General features: G+C 40.6%; 1 protein-coding gene across 3 annotated transcripts in view; it reads left to right on the top strand.

The window, feature by feature from the left end:
- Positions 1 to 22,304, top strand: part of ALS2CL (ALS2 C-terminal like) — a 757,501-nt gene that overhangs the window by 169,072 nt on the left and 566,125 nt on the right. The window contains exon 2 of one of the 3 annotated variants that reach the window (XM_069647088.1): positions 2,550 to 2,644. The exons of the other annotated variants lie outside the window; for them this stretch is intronic. The gene's annotated coding sequence lies outside the window, so the exon portion shown is untranslated. The remainder of the gene's footprint in view (positions 1 to 2,549; positions 2,645 to 22,304) is intronic. 3 annotated transcript variants of the gene reach the window in all.

The following is a 22,304-nucleotide window of genomic DNA, read 5'->3' as shown; positions in this document are numbered from 1 at the left end:
CAATTTTTAGCACAATAGAAGTAAAAAAACTGTCAACACTGTTAACAATTTAGAGTCATCAGGAGAGACGCTGTGTATGAGCACTATGACTATGGATAGTCCATAAATAAAATACAGTGTGTACATTAAAGTATATATGCACAGTAACTCCAAAGAGCACCCAGTGATCCTGAAACCAACGGGAGCTATGCCATCCTCCATTTTCAAATAACCATAAACACAGCATGAAGCAGTGTGCTAGTGATTACTTTTACCCTACACCTTATACAAATGTTTTCTCTCAACAGAAATCTACATACGTTACTATAAGGTCAGAACAAGACTGGGTGTGTAATCTTATTTCAAGGCTGTCTCAGCATAGCCCAGAAGCCATTAGTTTTACCCCAAGCCCAGAAGAGTACCACAGTAAACAGGTACTTCACACCAGAGTCCAATTGTAACTATACCAGTCCACTACTATTGTGCTAACAAATAGTTTTATGTCATAGACATTCATTCCAGTTTATGTCTTTGTATTGCAATATTAAGGAAGTTATGCCCTGATGAAGACGAAGACCTTGCCAAAACGAGTGCACATTCAAATTAAGAGACCAGCTCTATCTGAAAGCAGCCAGCAAAACTAAAAATATATTTAGCTAGTAGGCACCTTATACTTTATAGAGGCATTCAGCACGTTACTATATTCAGACCGATTTGGTAACATATCCGTTTGTTGGCTGCAATATCATTAGGCAACACTTTAGTATTCTAGATAGGGAGTAAATGTTCATACAAGCCATTAGGAGTGTTGTACAAACACATGCAAGGGGAATGTTCAATTATATATTAACAGGGGAAATTTGAAACGGGAACAATAGTTCAGAATAACTGTCAGAGATTCCCACCAAACCCTATCGCATATAAGCACTTTTTAACTTTTGTATTAATTTTTGTATTGGTATTATATACACAGTATATGTTGTGAAATTAGCAATGTGCTATATGAATGTTATGGTAATAGTTGTATTTATAAACAAGCACTTTTTGTAGTCACTTTATGAAATAAATAATAAATAATTGATGTATTAAGATTACTGCAGTTGATTGACATAAAGCACACCCATTGTAGCAGTGGGCTAGCCACTAGGACTTCCTAAGTAGGCACCTATAACCTCTAGAGAGGTAAGAAATATATTGAAGTCGTCACTTATGAATGAAGCATAGAACATCATCCATACTCTTGACTAGTGTGATTTTTGATTGTTCTGAGATAAAGCAACTTCCTCTCCACTAAATGGTTTCATCCATTGCCCTTTCTGTTAGACATAGACTACTAAATGGAAGGAATTACAATTTTGTGTCGCACATTTGGGCATTTATTTTGTTAAATACGTTTTTTATGAAGCATTTATGATGAATGAGAACAACAAGTTAAATTCAGCAGTTAAAATAGTTATAAATATAATCCTAACAAATAATCTTGAATAAATACAAATGCTTTGTTAACAATTTAAAAGAGTCAAAGTGGTGTATCAAGGTTATAAATAAAAATTAAACATTACATTGGTAATACAATACACATTCATTGCAGAAGTAATTAGTATTAATAAAAGTGATTGACACAAACTATATGGCCATTGAAAACAAATTAATTCAAAGGAAATACAACATAAAGGACAATGAGAGACACAGAACGGGGGGTACATGTGGTAATATGATATATTTGAGAAGTTACAATGAAGATGTATTAAGATATTAAGAAAACAGGATTCCATTTTTGATTATAATTAGGTACATCTCCAATAGTAACGGTACAACCCTTTTCAATCCTGTGCATATAACAAAGATAATTCCACAATGAAGCATAGGACAGGCGTTCAAAGCTCTTCCAATTAGAAGAAATAAGATAAAAGCCAATTTACAAACTCCTTATTTCCAATTGTAATCTTGCCCATACTGATCATTCTTTCACCAACGGCTGGGCTAATGATCTTGCTGTTCAATACACATCTAATACATGGGAACAAATCCAATTACAAACTTTCAAGATTTCCAAAGCGGCTAATCTCACTCAAACTGCCTTTTTTAAATTTTGAATAGAGTTTATCCTACTCCTAAACGTATATCAAGATTTGCTCCTAACTTACTAAATTCTTGCTGCTCCTGTAAAGATAGTTTTGCTGATTGTAAACACTGTATCTTTTATTGTAAATGTGTTTGTTCATTTGGGGAGATTTGGGTAACATTGCAGAAAATATTTCGATTCACTGCTCAACTCAATCTCGATAATCTAATGGTTGGAAAGCATGGCAACTCAAATTTAGTCTATATTTCCTCTCCCAATTTAGTGTCGTGCATTTGGCCATTTTAACATATGATGAACTTGGTCAAATTGTTAGTGTTTATTAAGATTATATATTCATTTATTTTTAAACAATTATCTTAACAATGTTTTCATTTACTTCTGTTCTGCTTCTATATATCATATATAAAGTATAACCTTTTGCATGTGATTTGCATTTATGTTTGGTTGTTTATCTGTAATGTACATTTAAACTGTCTGCCTACAGGTTATTGATGGATCCCTGGCTACACCGAGCCCAGAACTCTTCTGTGCAGATATGCTGACAATTCTGGATATTCTAATGGATGCTGGTTTTGAGAGGTGGGACTCAGTGGTGGAGTGCCCACCACTCCAGAATTGATTTATAAAAAATAATAGGCTATCTGGGAAAACAGATAATGTCAGAGAGAAAGACAGAAAGGGAGAGAGCGAGAGAGTGAGAGCAAGAGGGAGAAAGAGCCAGAGAGAACAGACAACAACGTATTTCAGTATAGTAGGGGCTGCAGCAACCTTTGACTCTACAGACTTTTTGGGATGTCAACTCACATTAGCCCTAGCCGGCCTAGTAAACGGTGAGGGATACCGGGAGTTGTAATCAAAAATATCTGTAGAGAAACAGGTTGCATAAAGTTGATAAAATAAGGAGATGCTTAACACACTGTAAAATGGAAATACTTGTGTTAAATTGATGCACACTCTTCTGGAGTTCCACCTGGTAATGAAATATCCATCATATTGCCCATCATAATAATTCCCCCAGTGTACAATTTACACTTCTCTCATGTGAACCTGTAACATTTAAATTATCAAGAAGACAATGGGCCTCATTACGAGTTTGCCGGTCCGGATACAACGCTACCGATAAGCTTGCCGGGAACCGTTGTATCCGGACTGGCAAACTCTGAGTTGTGCTTGTAAACATTGCCTGTGCATCCGGCTTCCCCATTCCCATTGAATGGGGCTCAAATGGGAATGGGGAAGAATTTTTTCCGGCCCCCAGGACTGGGCAAATACCGGGTCTGGCAAGGCCGTAATGACCCGGTAATTGGCCATTTCTGGGCTCCGGTAAAAAATGTGTACCAGCGGCAGCCGTACCGCCAGCCTCGTAATGAGACTCAATGTGATGTATCAGATCCTTTAATTCAGTTGTTTTTAGTTTACGCTATTAGGTGGTTCTAAAAGCACATACAAGCTGAAACATTTGTTTGGGAAATTGAAGGTAGGAGAGAGCTGAGATGTGAGGAGGGGGACAGAGCCTGTGGGTGTTGTTTAGTTAATAACTCACACATGGCCAGTTGTGGGTGACAATGGCCTAGCTAATGCCTATGGCCATTGTCACCCACAACTGGCCCCTCCCTTCTCAAACACATCCCACCAGGATCTCCTTGAGTCCATCTCTTTGCTTACCGATCAGCCTTCTAAAAGTGAATTCCCTAATTGCAGCTTTAGCAAAACAAAAGGGGTGATGACTGGAAGGTCTAGAATTAATCTTAACCTGTGGCATTTCTCTCAACAACTCTGCAGACCATCGTTCTTCACCTGCCAAGACATTACAAAAGAGGAAATACCATATGCAAATCAGGCATGGTCCCTCCCCAAAAGGGGCAGCCCAGCCCAAAATACTTGGTCACATCCCTTCTGCACGAGTCCACAAGCATCCCAAAACATGCTTCGACCTTATTGGGCCACGTCAGTGAGGAGTAGCTTAGGTCTCTAAACCTGCTCCAGATGTAATAAATCTGTTTTACCCAAGTGTTCCTTCTGTCAAATCTCTTATAAGCAGTGTATGCATTCTTGCATCTGTTTCTTCAATGGCATTCCTGTTAAAAACGAGTATTTTTAAATCTTTAGCTGTATTGTAGGCATGGGATCGACGTTTGCTAGGCACTGGTGTAATGGTACTATCTGCTCATAACTGGTGTGAGTACCTGGGCATATCAAAGCAGTGCCTGGCAAATACCTATGTAGTACCTATGCACCAGCCAAAAACTGTTGGCTTTGCCAATGCTTGTTTGCTCTCCGGCAGTAACAAGCTCCAGCTCCCAGTAGGGGGCGCTTGCTTGATTACTGCTGTGAGAGCAGAGAATTAATATAACACATAATTGTGGTTCAGCATAGACAATGGATGCCTCCAAGCCCTTTAAAAGCAGGACCTGGAGGCACATTTCCACCTAGTTTTTCATAGAAACTTGAAAAAACAAATATAAATATATATTTATAATTATGGCCAATATTTCTAGATGATATTTTTGAGAGGACTTCCGCTTTAATGACACACACCTTATATAGCCTACAACAAATGTGCATGCAAATAGGATTGTGCTGCTCAAATTGTGATGCTCAAGGGGCTTGCACATAAATCCAACATGCCCACATTTGGTGCCCTTTATAAGATTAACATAAATGCACACACTCCCTCCCCATAGTCCCTAAAAGATGATTATAGATCATCCAACATGAAATCATATCACCACCAACAGACACAGACATTTCAAAGGATAGACCCTAGTATAATCCCAGGCATATTGACCCAAGAAAGGTCTTTACCTAGAATATAATAGAGCCTCGCGAAGCCCACCACAGACCCAGGCATATCTGCTGACAGGTTGGCTGGACAAGGGGGGGACGCTAAGTGATAACGCTGCTGGTCGTGGTAAGTCGAGCGGGAAGTCATGGCGGAACTTTGTGCATGAAAGGTTACTCACTTGCTCTTTTGTTTGTCTGTGCAAGATTGGTAATGATTGTCTCCTCCATTTATGAAGTTAATCGGTGTGAGCTTTGTTTTGAGCTACTTCCTGTCTTGATTGTGCAGATATCGTAGTGCCCTGATTATTGCCACTGGGGCTGGTATAGAGAGAGGCAATGCGCTACCCTAATACAAGTTCCTTTCTCTCATGTGGAACATATAGCTAAACCTAATCTCTGGCAAGCATGCAAGTCCTTACAGGTGCAGTCATCACATTATTGTGCCGAGAAGCAATTATCATTGTAGTGTCCTATATCAATGCATCCTTCATACTACTCTGTACACTTTAAGTCCGAAATCCCTATCTATTACTGTTATTGCCCCAAACCTCTAATTAATCTGTAGTTTGACTCTACCTATGTAGGGTCATAAACAAGGTTTTTTTTGTACACTATCTGTTTTTCTTGCGTTCATAGCCCATGTCAGGCAAGCAATGCTCAGCCCTGCCATGTCTTTTTCTTTGTGTTGTGTGGCTTGTAGTTTTTCCATTATAAATCTATAACTGCAAGTCCTAGGATGCAAATAATATGTGTGTATGCTTTTGCGGCTGGGTCAGCTTTAGCTCACACGTGAAAGAAGCTGTGCCCTGCACATAATACAGTGAACAACTTCCGTGATGTGATCCTTGTTTTTTTTTAGAGTGTTTCCTTTACAAAGTATCTCCAGTTGCTATGGTACTCAGCAAAAGAAACAGTGTCTATTTCATGGATAACTACAAGCAGGTGTTCTGTTCTGTTCTAGCAGTTCTTAGCAAACATAGTACTGACCAAGACAGCCATCTCCTATTCTTCAAGTGCCTAAAGACTTCTCTTTTCAACACTTAGAAATAGGGAAGCCATGAACCAGGCCAGTGTGCAGAGAGAATATCATTTATTTTCCTTTAATCAATGTAAAAAAAAACTTATATACACAATAATTATCAAGAGGCACGCCACCTTACTCCGTTGCACAAATTGTTTCCTTCCTAACAATGATATAAATACCAATAAATTGAAAACACCAGTTTGGTTTTCAAAAAGAAAAATCACAGAATTTCTAAAACTCAACAACTTGTATAGTTTCAGTTTGGATCTCTAGTCCCCCTTGGTCACTTGTAAAGAGAAAAACAGATCTGGAGAATACTTCAGATGATTGGGTCACTCACAAGAATACCCCTTATGTATGGATAATGAATGCAGCACCCTAGAACATGACATGACAATTTTATGTGACTGTGTAATTGGTATGTGGCTTAACATAAATATATGTAGTGCATTTCTATTGTGCATAAGAAATAACAATGCGCAGCGCTATCTATGTATGACCTCCCTGTGCACTTCTCATTTCTAGCACTGTGCTAGCATAATACATTTTTAATAACAGACTTTTCTCAACAGATGATGAAACCCTTCCTTTGCCACTATTCCCTTCTTTCAATTTGGAGTTCCTTGCTCACTCTCTGTAGAGGGAGTGTGTTATTAAATCAGTTATTTTCTGTTTACTTCACCCTGGAGACACTTTTCTGCACAGCACATACCAACAGATTCAGTTTATGATTTAAAACCCCCTCAGCTTTTATGCAGGTTCAGGGAGTGTTGAACAAATGCACCCCTTCCCTTTAGCGTTGGCAAAAGGATAACAGATGATTCACAATTACTTTAATGACTATGGGCCTCATCACAAGTTGGGCAGTAGCCCTTAAATGCGGTGCTAACAGGGCTACTTCTGCATTTACCACTCCATCCAATCTTGAGTCTGGCGTGTTTACCCCCTGCTCTGATCTGTGGGCAAACATGTTGGGAAAATGCCAATTATCAGCACAATTACCACCAGCGGTATTACCGCACAGTAATTGTGCCAACAATGTATGGAGAGTAACGTTTAGCCCCCATGATAATACCGCCAGACAGTTGGGCGCTCATGCAATTAAAGTTGGGCGGTATCCCATTAGGGATACCGCCCAACTCGTGATGAGACCCTATATCATAAGTCACACTGGGAGAGATGTTGAAGATCTCAAATTTCCCCAAGATCTCCCCAGTGTCTGTTTACTAAGTGGGAATTAATTAAATTATTAATTAATAGGAAATGCAAGGGATTTACTTCTGTATGCCCACCCCATTTATCGGAGGAAGATATAATTTAAACAGATCCCCACCAATGATTTGTTCTGTTGGACGTATGTACTTACATTACATTTCTCTTGGTTTGTGCACAGGAAAAGACATCAGGCATCCTGGGTCATCTCATGGAAAGCAATGTGAGCTGGTAATGGATGACAGTCCAAGCTCAGCCCTTCTCCTGCCTCTCCTGGTCTATGTTCTGGATGGCCCCAGCCTCAATCCGTCTGTCTGCCTCTTGTTATGGATGGCCCTCCCAGTTCTCTTCTGATTTTAGTTCCACCTTCCTTCTTGCATTCTTTTCTCCTCAGTCAGTCACATTTTCCCACTGTGCATCTACTTTAGAAATCTCCTAACCACACCCCAGAAATGTCTAAATTATGAGGGGCCGGCTCATTGGTCAATACTCCTGATTAGGCATCTCTTCATCTTCCCCCTACTAAGGCCTAGTCCCTTTCATCTGATTGTTTCCCAGGTCTCCAGGCCCTATCTATGGGAGATCTTGCCCCACCCATCTGAAATTTTATTTTTGTCCAACTCAGATATGAATTTAAATAATATCTACATGACAGTTTTCTACAATTTACAGATAAGGGTCACAACCCACATATTTCTAAATCGGTCGTATCATACCTGTCGCAGTGACCCATGTCGGGTGTCAGCACGTGGTTGCATGTGCGAATGATAGATTTTCATGATTTCTATGGAGAAAATGAATGTTCCGAGCATGAGCTTTTATAGACAGGTATATGATTCAGTAAGATAGCATATTCCTGACTCTCCGATTCATACCTTTTTTTTGGGAAGCTACAATCACATTTTAGCTCTTAACTCTGCGTCCCAAGGTCGAATTTTGAGGGGATTCCTAATAACAGATATGACTTTTCTCTGCTTTGCAGAATAGTCGGAACCATCTCTGTATCTATTATGGTTTCCCAGTTTTGAGCAATATACAATTCCTCATATAATCCTATGAGACCCTTTTAATGACATGCATACTTTTTCACTTAATTATTAACCCTTTCATATTTCCATACACTGGATGCGGCGTGGCTATCTGGCTTTTTTTGACCTAGCCTTACATCAAATTACGTAACATTCTTTCAATGCTAACATCTGGGCATATGTTTTCTTATCTCCTTGGTGTTTGACCTTTTGATCAGATGGGGAAGTTTTCTGAGGTGTCCCAGCAGAGACTAAAGTCAGTTCTTATGAACAGAAATTGTCTTTTTTAACTTGTTGCATTCTCTTTACACAGGAGGCCTGCACCAATATCTCACATTATAAATATACAGTTTTCGCCTGCACCATGCCATCAATGTCTAACCTTACATGATAATATATATTCAAATTGCTGTGAAAATCGAGTTTCATCTTTAAAATGTTCAGTGTTCAATAAAAACTGCAGAGTTCAGTTTCTATAGCAGCACTGTTTTGGCAAAACGACCTGCCCTCCAGTGCTGCAGTAATGTAGTGGAGAATAGGGCTGGTAGCCTTTTGGCCTTGTCATTCGAACACAGGGCACAGTTAATATTGTTGTTTGTATTTTTCTGTAGACCATAGTGGAATGTTTGGCAGTTAAAAGTTAAATGCTGGCCTTTATGGCTGACAGCCCACAGTCACTTTCCATATTCCTGCACATTTGGTCCTAACCTAACCAGCTTAAGTTTGTTTTTATCTTGGTGTTGAAAATACCCCATAATACACATCAGAAGCCATAGAAAACAGGTGCTATTCAGCAAATGCTACCTTATAAAAACGTCTGGTGTGATAACTGAGAACGGACTGTATTTATATTTAACTTAGAAGTCATAGCCAAACCAAAGTCGTAAAATGTTTGGTTAGGAATCATGAAGTGTAAGGAAAGATATGAGGTATGTGCAAAAAAACCTGGATGGAGGAAATTGCAGCAACATGTAAGTATATAAGTAGGGGTTAAAGGGCATTGCCTTTCTGTTAATCTTCCAATGATATTGCAATTAAACAAAATGGCAGATTGCTAGGAATGCACATTTTCTCACTATAACCTTTATATCTTAGAGCATTCTTGAACACAGCAATGGGCGAGGCTCAGGCAATAGCAAAAGCCATTAAGAAGGCACTATAAAATGTATGATCCCAGATGTAGATGTTGTAATGGCCACAAGCATAGAATTATGTAAACCATTAAATATCTTAAATTGACGGGGACAAAGAAGGAAGAAATTTAACTATTTCCCATTGCAGTAATCAGACTTGTCTAGGTCTGGTGGCAGCAAATGCGTTACCACTCTGTAAAGTAATGTATCAGCCAAACATGCTACCAGGTAGTTGTTGCATGGGGTATAATAAAAAGAAAATTAGATACTCAGCAGCAAAAAGATTAGAATGGGGATGTGGAAGATTGATATCTGGGTGACAGATTCATAATTTATAGTAAATTTAAGCTAATGCATGTGGGACTAAACCTTTTAGAATTCGCTAAAATGAGAGTTCATGTGAGGGATATTTGGCCTGAATTTCCAGCTAAACCCAAAGTGCATGAGACAAAAATGGATTTGATAGGTCTTGTAATGGGAGGTCAAAGGGTAACTGAGCTATACAAAGTAGTGATAGAGCACAAAGAGGGGAATATAAACAGGATCAGGGGCAAATGGAAATTGATCTGGAAGAACAACTTTCAGATGAAGAATGGACTAAGATACTATTGTGCAAATAAAAAAATAACACATATGCGGGACCCGAACTGCTAGAGGTATAAACATGTAAAAGGCAAATATCTACACATGTGGTGGGGGTGTGGTAAAATAAAAGTATTCTGATATAGAGTAAAAGAGCAGATGTAGAAACTGACGTATACCAAAGTCATTTAAGCAAGCATTCTGACGCTGAACCCGACAAAAAAATGTAAGATAAAATGTTGAGTAAACTAATGGACTTAATCCTCATTCTGGCAAAACAATGCATTGCAATGGAGTGGAGGAATGTTGATATACAAAAAAGGTAGAGAGAGAGAGATGTCAGGAACACAATAATGAAAGCTTGTGTTAAAAACATGGAATACAACATATGGCAGGAGGTAATCGATCAGCTTCAGCCACCGTTGGATCTGATACTGTAGGACTGGGATATAGATCTGACCATATACAAAAAAGGGGGGGGGTTGTCCTGACAGGCATGAGCCTCGCAGCTCAATCGGTATTCATATTAATTATGGGTTGTCTCCACCATGTAAGGGACATAACACAGAGGGTCTATATGTCTCTCAACTGGTGGGATGTCCTAACCTAGACTCCCTATTGAATAAAGAGCTCCTACATATATGTTAATTATTAGAACATCTCCCTATGTCCTCATATCAGTCCCTTGGAACCTAAGGACCTAAACACACTCAATTATATTGAATGATTTCAAGAATAACTTATTTATTCCTATTAAACAAGGCTTATGAACTTCAAACAGCAATTTGACACTGCATACAATACAAACATTAGAAACAATTCAGGAAACAAAATATGTACAATTTAGAAGATAAAATAGAGGATCCTATAGGCAATTTACATACATAGAAATAATAATGACCTAAAATATAAAGAGAAAATATCCCAATATTTTTAAACAGTTGTTCAGAAAAATATAAAACAAATTGTTTACAATTAGTATTCCCAAACAGAAACATACACTTAGGTACATACTATCCTAAGTATTGACTGGGTAGTGTTCTCAGTTGGGGGAGGGGTGGGTGGGAAGAAGGTTGGGGGATGGGAAGTTGAGTGTGTGTGGGGAGTTTAAGTTTTGTTTCGAGCCTATTTGGAGGAATCAGTTTGTTGTACTTGCGGTGCATGAAGGGGCGTTATCGACGGTGGATTGGGAGGGTGCTTATTAACGACCTATGGGGGACCTCAGGATAATAACGTGGAATGTCAGGGGCCTTAACAGCTACCTGAAAAGAAACAAAATCATGATGTATCTGAAAAGGCAGAAAATAGACATCGCATTACTACAGGAAAGGTACTTGACGCGGGAGAAGTTGGACCTAGTTAAGAGAAAGTGGAAAGGGACCATAGTGGGTTCGCCATACTCTGCATATGCGCGGGGGTTGTTAATCTGGGTGGCACTGCATGTCCCGTTCAAATCGATACAAGAGGTGGTTGAAACTGATGGAAGGATGGCTATATTGCAGTGGCTGGTGGAGAGCAGGGAGGTATGCATAGTAAGCACGTATGCCCCCAACCAAAACACAGCAGCATATTTCAGAGCCCTGTGTACCAATCTTAGTATGTGTATAGGGACCGCGGTGATCTGGGGCGGTGACTTTAATTGTGTGTTGGATCCTGTGGTGGACAGATCAGATGACAGGGTGGGTAAGCCTAGCCCCGCGGCGAGAGCGTTGCGGATGCTGCTAACTGATTTTGGCTTTACAGATGCGTGGAGGATGAAACATCCCACTGAGAGGCAATACTCGCACTTCTTAGCCCCGCGCCATCTGCACACTAGGCTCGATTACGTCTTTGCTACAGCAGATGTGATATCCGAGATTACTCAAATTGAATATAAGGCCAGGTTCCTCTCGGATCATTCGCCCCTGATCCTCGGATGGCAATATTGCCCCCCGAGGGCAAAGATCTCTACATGGCGCCTCCGAGCGGAGGCGCTCAAAGATCCAATCTTTAGATAAGACATAAGGGAAGAGATTACTAACTTCTTTGAGGAGAATACTGGAAGTGTTGACTCTGCGGGCACATTATGGGAAGCTTTTAAGGTGGTGATGCGGGGGGCGGCCATTGCTAAGTCAAGAGGGCTACAAGGTGGGGTCTTGGCTGACCTACAGAGGGCAGAAACTGAGCTAGAAACAACGTTGAAGAGCGATGACGTAGACACAGAACTGGTACTCCAACTACAGCAACAATGTGCAGGGCATTGGGAAAGACTCTGCAATCTCAATTATAAGAAATATGTTGAGAGGCAGCACGCGGGGGGAGACAAGACAGGCCGCCTTTTGGCCTGGCTATACAAAAGCGAGACCCCTCGGCCTCCGATTTGGACCATTATTAGGGAGGACGGAGATGAGGTGGCCACGCAAGAGGGGGTTAACAAAGAATTTGTGGAATATTACAGAGTGCTGTATGGAGATGATGAGATAGGCGACCAGCGCAAGATAATCGAAACGTTAGAAGACACAGGGCTGCCCAAGATAAGCGATGAAGAGAGGGAGGAGGAGTTAGATGAGCCAATCACGTTGGAGGAGTTAGAAGAGGTAGTGAAGCAGTTGGCAGATGGGTTCCCCAGCGAATTTTATAAAGTATACAGAGAGGAAATCCTCCCCCCAATGCTGGACATGCTGAATGAAGCGTTTGAGATAGGACGGTTGCCTGAGTCACTCAGAGAGGCGATCATAATACCGCTGCCCAAGCCCAATAAACCGGAGCATAGATGTAGTTCCTACAGGCCTCTGTCGATGTTAAATCAGGACAGCAAGATTCTCACGGCTGTCCTAGCAAATCGATTGCGGAAAGTGATTGGTAGACTCATACATCCTGATCAAACGGGTTATGTCCCGAGCAGAAACATAACACACAACCATAGGCGACTTCACCGGGTGGTCGAATGGGGTAGTAAGAACGAGGGTGAGATGGCGATAGTGTCTCTAGATGCAGTAAAAGCTTTTGATTTGTTCAAGTGGTCATGGCTATTGGCTGCTTTGGAAGGGTATGGGTATGGAATGGGGCCGTGCTATATCAGGTGGGCCAAGATGTTGTATAGTGAGCCGCTTGCCAGGGTCCGAACTGGAACGGTGATATCCGAAAGATGGCAACTTGGCAGAGGCACCAGACAAGGGTGCCCCTGGTCCCCGATGCTTTACATCTTGGCCCTGGAGCCTCTGGCAATATGCCTTAGGGCACAGTATGAGGCGATTGGCATTGAGGTAGGAGGGGAACGACACTTGTTATCCTTGTACGCGGACGATTTGTTGCTGTACTTGCAATACCCAGAAGAAAATCTCTTATACATACTTGAAGTGATGGAAAGATATGCATAGTTGTCGGGCATCTCGGTGAACCCCCAAAAGTCTGTCATATTCCCATTAGGTAGCTATAAGGGGATCCCTGTAGAAGGACTACCGGTGCTACAGGTACCATGGGCAACTAGCTCTTTTCGCTATTTGGGCGTAGATATATATCACACGGTACAAGATGAACACAGACACAATACGGAAGTAGCCGTCGAGAAAATTAGAAACAGTATGCAGTTCTGGGCAGGATTGCCCTTGGCGATGATGGGGCGGGGGGCTATGCTCAAGATGGTAGTTCTGCCCAGGCTCCTGCATTACTTTAGTAATATCCCATACATAATACCCAAGAAGTTTTTCAGTAAATTGAACAGCATGTGTAGGGATTTCCTGTGGCACGGTACCCGAAATAGAGTTGCGTTTTGGAAACTGCAGAACTTTTATGAAAAAGGAGGTATCAGACTGCCCCATTTTGAGGTTTATTATTTGGCGGGACAGTTACAATATGTGGCTAAGTGGCTTTCTGATGAAGTGACCCCTGAGCACAGGGTTCTTGGACAGGACTGCGTCCCGTTTTATTTGAAGGAAATGATCTGGCTGTCCGAAACTGAAATGAGGGGGCGTCCTGCGATGTTGAGGCTGGGATGGAAAATTTGGCGTAGGGCTTGTCGCCTAATGGAGGTCCCATACCCGTGCCTCTTGCAGATACCGCTGGTTGCCTTGACAGGAGGGGATGATCAGCTGAGGGCGATTGTTAGGACCTACTGGGAATCGGTGGGGCTGGCAACGCTAGGCGATGTTTGGCAAGAGGGATCCATTAAGGAGTTTATAGAACTCAACGAAGAGGCGGGGCTACACACGGGTCAATATGTCACGTACATTAGATTGGTGCGGATGATTAAGAACACCTGGCCAGAAACAGTTTTGATAGAAGAACCAGATGCAGTTTTGGAAACAATGTATGATATATCTGAAGGGGGTCATGAGATCTCGAGACTGTATGAGATGGTGATGGCTAAGGTGGGGAAAGATTTGACGCACCTGAGACTGGACTGGGAGGTGGAAGTGGGGGCCCCGATGGAGGACGGGATGTGGGAGCGTGCCCTGGGTTACCACAAAAAAGTGTCTAGAAATGCCAGATTAAAACAAATTCAGCTGTATGTAACGCATAGGGCATACATGACCCCCTTGAGGATATCTAAGTTCCGAAACGCTGGAGTACAAGTATGTCCTAAATGTAACCTGGAAAATGCTGACATGACACACATGTTTTGGTCGTGCCCGATTATTAGGTGCTACTGGGGAGAAGTGGCGCAGAAACTGGCCGATAAAGGGGTTACTCTGTCACAGACACGGCTTGGGCCTGCTTACTGGGCGGGTTCCCTAGGCCACGGAAACTCAAACATATTGAGAAACTGAGAAATCTGGCGTATGTGCTTGCGAAACGTAGGATCGCCATGGGGTGGAAGAAATGCCACAAACCTAAGGTGGATGTATGGTGGAAGGACTTACAGAAATGGGCGAAGGCTGAAACGGTGGCATGGCAAGATGCGAGTAGCTGGGCTGATGAGGGGGAGGTGGGCACCCTATTGGCCTGGAAAACGCTAATAACAGAATTGTTTGGAGTAATATCAAATCCAACGGACTCTGAAGAGAACGAAACCCGGCCGCATGTGCCAAACATTGAAAGAGATTGACAAATAGGCTCACGGGGGGAGGGAGGGATAATGGGGGCAGTGACTACGATAACTTGATGTGTAATTGAACTACTATGATTATGCTGCTTGTTTGGTTTGCGTTGTTTTGTTTGCATAAAATCAATAAAAGAAATAAAAAAAATAAAAAAAATTAAAAAAAAGTCTTAAGTGTTGAGTGCGTGGTCTAGTGGTACCGATCGCACCGCTATGCTCACGTGTGCATGAATGCACCTCTGTATGGAATAGAAGAAAGATTTACAAGTAGGCGTATTGAAATACGCAGGATCACAAAAAGGTAGGCTCACATACGTGTGTGCGCATTAGAAAAGGTGGCGTAATAAAGCCTGGAAGCCTACCTTTATCATGCAATATAGAGTGCCATCATATTTGTTTGCTGCAGCTTCTATAGATGAACCTGTGGTTACAGCTTGAAAAAGGGGGAGCACCTTGGGGGCCGCGGCTTAACTTGTCGGCAGCTTGGGATAGTGGCGTCTTGGCTCATTGGACAGTTCGATCCCATCTAAATTAAAGTGTACGTGGTTAAATACAGTGTGTGCCGCTGGCCCCGTGTATGTAAATCCCAAAGTCATATGTGCGACTAGATAAGAAGCTTATCTTACCAGGGGTGAATAAGCATGGACGTGGTTTCGCTCCTGCACAGCCGTAAGGATTGCTACCTTAGGTGACTGGCGGTTGTCAAGGGAACCATATCCGGCAATAGAGAAGGTGCATGAATCGTACTGCGGAGCTCTCTAGTGCTAAATTTACATAGAGGTTAAAGACAACACTGCAGCTGATGCTGTTAGTAAATACTATGCAAAACAACTGAAGCTATATGTGGGTACAATGCATGTCAGAAAACGGACTCTAACCCTAAATGTATCGAGATGGTAGCTCCTCGTTTAGACCCTTCATTCTATCCAAGGTCTCAAGGCGATAGATCCATCTTGCCTCCTTATATAACAATGTTTTTGTACATTAATGCTGTTTTTGACCACATCAATCACCCACCACTTGAGGTCGTCTGGGGAGTGTGTGATTTCTGCATCTAATCCTCGAGCGATGTTCTCTGATCCTGGTGGAGATGGAGCGAGTGGTTTGACCTACGTATCTAAGTTTGCAAGGACATTCAATACAGTAGATCACATTACTTGTCTTAAAATTGGACAGAAATCTTATGTCCCATTTTTTTGTACCAATTTGGAAATGCGTTGATTTACTCGTGAATTTGCATGCCCTACAGTTGCCACAAGGGAAATGTCCTACAACTGGGCGTAAAGTTAGCTGGCTAATGTTTGTCCTCTGGTCAGATCTTGCATGTACCTTGCATGTTGGATTTGAAGCCACCTTGAATTAGTTAACATGCAGAGAAAGTAAAAGGTTGGCAGATGGAATTTATAAGGCAATAATGTAAATGAATTCTAGCATAATCACTGATCTTATAAAGCGAATCTGGATACCACGGTCGCTGTTTGTAGCAGTGTATGTTATACTTTGTATGAAGAGGTATTTTACTGTGTTGGTAAAATGCTATAGAACCCAATCAAATATAGAAAAAAACATAGCCCTATAAAAGACATTGAGTGACATTGAATGGGCATAGTAAGATGGTTGAAGGTTGATCCTTGTGCTTCAAGAATAAGCAGGATGTGGGAGGAGACGTCTGCGTTGTGGGAAGGAAATGATGGGCATGGCATAAACTGTGTGGGAGGAGATTAACCTAGTACTATGAAATACATTTTCTCCCATTCCATTGTACTATTCACTGTCAGGTTGTGTCAGCTAATGGTAAAGCGTGCCTTTTTTCAATGGTTGGCAAAAACTGCCTTGTATAGGAATTTTCAATATTTCTTTTTCATATCTGAACTGAAAATCTAAATGTCACGACCATTACAGTATCATAGAATTTTCACACAGTTTATCAGAATCTTCATAAATGTATGCATGATAGAAATGTTTGCTTTACCTGGATAGATATAACAAAATTATCTCAGAACCATTCACCTGCAGAGGATGTTGCAGAAGAGTCTGAGCATCCCTCCAAGCCTTGGTATTAGGTGGTTTTATTCACCGTCTTTACATTTCACATAGAAACTGATAGAAATGTCCCAATTCACACGAGGAAATATATGCACCTGCGCCATGGAACTTCTGAAATGCTGTTTCATAACAAATCTATTTTTAGCTTCATCATATAAATCAAATTTAGACGAACAATGAAAAATGCTATTTGTTATCATTGCTGTGATATTTTTTTGGAAATATATATGTACATATATTACAGGGCCTGCAGTAGCGGCCCTGTAGTAATGCTTAAGTTACTAAACCCATAGGAAGAGCACTTTTTGGGCGGCTTATAACTTGGTCCCCCCAGACAAAACTTTGCAAACAAAGTATATAGCCCTGTCAGATCGATCCTGCAAAGTTTGGTGAGGTTTCATCAAGGAGGGGCAAAGTTATAGGGGGGGTCCCAAAATGTGTGGGTTTTCCCATAGAGGCAATGGAGAAAAGAAATGTGCTCACACTTACAGTTCAAGCCGCTGGACAGATTTTCACCAAATGTGTGGCAGGAGCGGCGGCTTGGTCGCAAAAGCATGCTTTTGTAAATTTGGAGTAAATTCGTCCAGTTTTGTTTATTAAAATGACCAAAAAGTAGGTAAAAAGATATTAGTGATATCTGGGTTCAGTCCGTGGCTTCACTTCGCTGATCAGTCTGCGGACGGGCCACTGATTAGTCCAGAGGGTGGCGTGAGGTCCACGGACATAAGACACACCCGCCGATTGGATGGTGAAAAGCTTGAGATGGGTCATATTTTTGGGAGCGCCTGCCATGTTGGATTCGCAGAAAGGTGGAGCTGACCGCGTACAGCGCAGTGGGCAAATGTTCTGGAGAACACATTTTGGGTCATTTGGTGGGAAGGGTGAGGAAGTAGAAAAAGATGATATGAGGCTGTTTTTTTAGGTTGAAAAGGGCCGGGCAGGTGCCGTAGCTGTTCACGGACATCGCTGTGAACGGGCGGCTTGGAAAAGACATTTGGGGTTATTTGATGGCTGGAAGAGGGCGTAGAAATGGCAGGGAAGTGGAATGAAGGTTATGTGGAGATGTTTTCATAGGTGAAAAAAGTGTTCAGAAATGCTGCAGAGCCTGCAGTCTATTTCGTTGTTCACGGACATCCCTGTGTTTGCAGGGGGGTCAGGGTGAGTTTTATTAGTTGACTGTGTATAGTACGTACCTGTTATAAAGTTAATTGTGTTGTGCTCAGTGGACAGATTCTGGGAGGCATGGCCAAAGGCTATGGCCACAAGAATATTTGCACTGGGTACAACCACCACAGTAGTATTATGTGTATAGTAATTATAGGTAATGTAGTAGGAGTATGGCCAGAATCACCATATCAGCAATATGTGTACAGTAATTGTTGGAAATGTAGTGGGAATACAAAGTGCTTGTAATATGGAGGAAGGATGGAATTGAACTGTATATGGTACTTATGATTGCAGTTCAATTGAGGATAGTGCTCAGAGAATATGTAGTTTATTATAATTGCTGTGGTCACTTACTGTTGTGTCATTATGAAGCTGCAATCTCTGGTTTCCTTTCTGTGGGAAACAAACAGTACAATTGGTAAAGTATGGTAGTTCAAGAGCTGTAGTAATATACAGTTTTAAGTATACATTTTCTTTTTTAGACCCTCATAAACAGTACATTTTAAGTACTAAAGATATAATAAAATATCATATCATATTGTAGTATGTTTGGTACAACATTAGTGTATGACACACTGCTGTTGTTTTGACATTACATAATCATTGGGTCATTGAGAAAAAGAAATCCGTACTGGATAAAAAAAAGTATTACAGTTATGTGAGCGATAGTATGTTTGTTTGAAGTATGTTGTGATTAAGAGAATGCTTGAAATAGTTAGATACCTGTTGGTGTATTCTATCTACATTAGAGGTTGGAAGATGTTTTGTCATATAAGAATTGAGATGCCGTATTTGAAGTGCTTTGAAATCAAGGGTGTTTTTCAAGTAGTTAGATATCTGTTGGCGTAATCTAACTAGATTGACTTTAAAAAGTACTATTGTAGTATTATGGATGTAGTTAGATACCTGCTGGCGTATTCTAACTGTTAATTGTGCTATAGTTGAGTGACTACATTTTGGTTGAAGGAATATTAATTAGGCATTTGTTAAGTTTTCAGGTAACCTATGTTTAAGTGTAACAGAGGTATCGTTATATTCAAACCAACCACTTGACATATGCAGTGTAGTGACCTGAAGTGGTTGTGGCACCAGTGTGGTATACTATACTTACTGTTGTGAAGGTTTTCTTTCCAAGCGATACTTGGCTGTGAGTGAAGCCTGTAATCTTACAGTTATTTTTGGTACTATCTGCATTGTACCTTAGAAGCATTAGTATGACATATTGGCTATGGGAGTTTATTTGTGTGGTGGACCGATTGTGTGAATTGCAAAAAAAATCATAATATGCCATGATTTGCATTCTGCAGAAGCTGGTGGCATGCAATGCATTCACAAATTGTTATGCATGCATAGATAAATCGTTCATTAGGGGTGTGCTCTTGTGAAACGTGGTTGCAGAGAGTGCATGTATGTTTCGACGTGTATGAAATCTGGAAGATTTCACGTATAGGCATGTTTTTGGTTTCTAGTACTAAGTCCATTAGTAATTCGTGTGGATCTTCCTGTGTGTTTATGGTGAATTTTACCATTGCTGTACAGTAGTCACATTTTTGCCTTAAATAAGAGACACTATAAGTGCTGTCAGAAATATTTGTGGCATTTCTATGAAGGAGGAGCATTTGCAAACACAACTGGTCTGAGCCGTTTAAGTAAATGTGGTGAACAATTGGTGGCAATTGGAAGAGAAGATTGGTCGTGACATTTCCATAGCAATTTACTTCAGTTGTGTTGCTGAATTTAAATGGACCAGAGAGTTGTGCCTCTGTATCCTTCGATAGGCCTGCAGTTGTTTTTTAGTCTCTTTGTTTTCTGATAGATGTGCAGTTGTTTTGGGACTAGAGAGTTTTGTGGTTGTGTTTTATGATGGAGTATCAGTTGTTCTTTTTTTTCAGCGGTATTGCTTGGAGATTTGGTATAGGTTCTGTTTGTATAGGCATTCTTTTTAAAGATTTTCTTTTTTGAGGTACAGGCTACATATCTAGATGGGGTGTAGTGGGCATGTAGCCTGTTGTATTCTAGGATGCAAGAAATGTCTGCATTTTATGGAGATGTAAAAAGGCTACGTAACTCATACCTTTTTTGAAGACTCGGCTGCCAATGTCAATCAATGTGTGATCTGGGGTTAGACCTTGCGATTTATAATTGGTGACAGCATATGCAAGAGATAGAGAGAATTGTTCTTTGCGTATCTACATGTCTTTGAAAATAAGGAAACATGCTTTTGTGCAGCCTATTTGTTTAACTTTTGCAAGTTTGTCAAAGTGGATGTTGACAAACTGAATGTTGATGTCATGTGGATATGTTTGGAAACCAACAACTATACCAGTTGCTCCATTTACAAACCTTGTTCTATGTTAATGTTACATTTTAGAATTACTCTGCAGATTAGACACAGAGTTAATACTTTTACAATCCAGCTGTGTTGGAGATACATTTTTCTAAGCTGTTTAGTTGTGTTGTTGCTTGTTGACACATGCCGTGCACTTCTAGTTTGTCTTTGGAGCTGATATGCATTATGGATTGCATTTCTTTTTTCAACATTGTATCATTGAATTGACTACAACTTACAATGGTTAGCATTAAGGACATGCATTTTATATTTTGTTGAGTTAATTGTTCCATGACATCAGTGCAGAAGTGTTTTGTCCATATAGCTCATGGATTAGTCTAGTTTTTAAGATGGATTTTGCATCTTTAGTAAGCAGACCAGTCCTAATGCTTTTTAAAATGTTAGCATAGGTGATATCTGCAGACTGATGCATGTTTTGAGTTAGTTCTCTGTAGCTAAAATGTTGCCAGAGATTTATATTTCCAATGCTGCTGAGTGTGTTTCGGCATTGTTTGTGTACTAATGTTTTGAAAACTGTAGGAGGTCTCTGAAAACAATAACGTGTTTTCTTCCAAACAGTTCTTCATAGTCGGTTTTTAGGACTTAAGGCTAACATGAGGTTGGAAACCGTGCTTACGTCGTCTATCAGGAGCACTTTCATTTGTTTCAGAATTCTGCAAACTTCAGTAGCAGCTTCTGCTGATAATTTGTAGTATTCTAATTTGTTTTGGTGTTCTACTGGGAGGAGCAGTAGTCAGTGTAAAGTTCCACCTTCTATGTTGTAGGCAGCTAAACATGTGGGACTGTTACTACAGCTGAAAGATAGTTGTTAAGTCTTGTAGAAATGTGCTGATTATTTTAATTAACAATGTTTTGCCAGAACCAGCTACCCCACTTACATACAGGAGCAGAGGTTTGTAGTTTTTTCAGCTGCACATTTTTGTTTCATGTTTAAAACCATGTTCAATTTCTTCAGTGACTTCTAAATAGATGGTGAGTTGTTCATCATATAGCTGTGATTTGAGCACTGACAAGTCTTCAGATTGTTTAGAATGATACATGGTTATTTTCTACCTCAGTTATCGCTATTTCTGTTTCATTTAGAATGAGTGGTTCTCCAAGTGGTTCTTGGCTTCCTGTAAGAGAAGGTTGACTGCCTTTAGGAGTGTCATTATCTAGTAGAGCTTACATGTCTTCCTCTTGTTGGCGGTCAGTGTCCAACATTTGGTTGTATTGTTTAGAATTAACATTTGTTATACTGCTTTCACTTGCATTTAATGCAGCTTCAAATGAGTCATGGTCACCTAATAATTCTACTTTTCTCTAAGGTTTAAAAAGTTGCAGTAGGGCCATGTAATAAAGCTCTATATGTTGCTGAGATTTAAACAATAACTTTATATGATTAATTAGACTGGGCATGGTACGGTCTACTAGGATTCCTTCACAAGTTGAGAATGAATATTTGCCAGTTGTCTCATCTGGCATTACATTGTTTTTGTAGGAGTAGTTTTGGGCTATGTCGTACAGTCACATGTTTTCCAAAGCAGTACTTTGGGTAGTATGTGTGAATTAAATTGTTTTTTAAAATGTCCTGGCTTTTGGGCTCATTTGTGGCTATTGTTTCCATCTCTTGGTATGATTCCAGTACTCTTTTTCGTGATGAAGCTGGACCAAGGTTTAGCCAGACAATGTTTTCAGATTTCACATATAAGGGTGTACCTGTTAGATGCCTGCAGCTCCGTAACACCCACATTCTCTATAGGAGAGCATTTTTATATCGAAGCTGTACAATTTTTGTGACAGTGTTTTCTCAGATGATATGTCATCCCAGACATCTTTTAGCTCTGTTTTCTCAGCTTTGGTGAGATAGACTGTGACATATATTGCAACTGCAGTGGAATTGTCTGCAATGTA

This window comes from Ambystoma mexicanum, chromosome 2q, assembly GCF_040938575.1.
Source record: "Ambystoma mexicanum isolate Mex_15411 chromosome 2q, UKY_AmexF1_1, whole genome shotgun sequence".
Taxonomy (NCBI): domain Eukaryota; kingdom Metazoa; phylum Chordata; class Amphibia; order Caudata; family Ambystomatidae; genus Ambystoma; species Ambystoma mexicanum.
The sequence above is the reverse complement of the archived record's forward strand: the minus strand, read 5'-3'. Positions and strand labels throughout refer to the sequence as shown.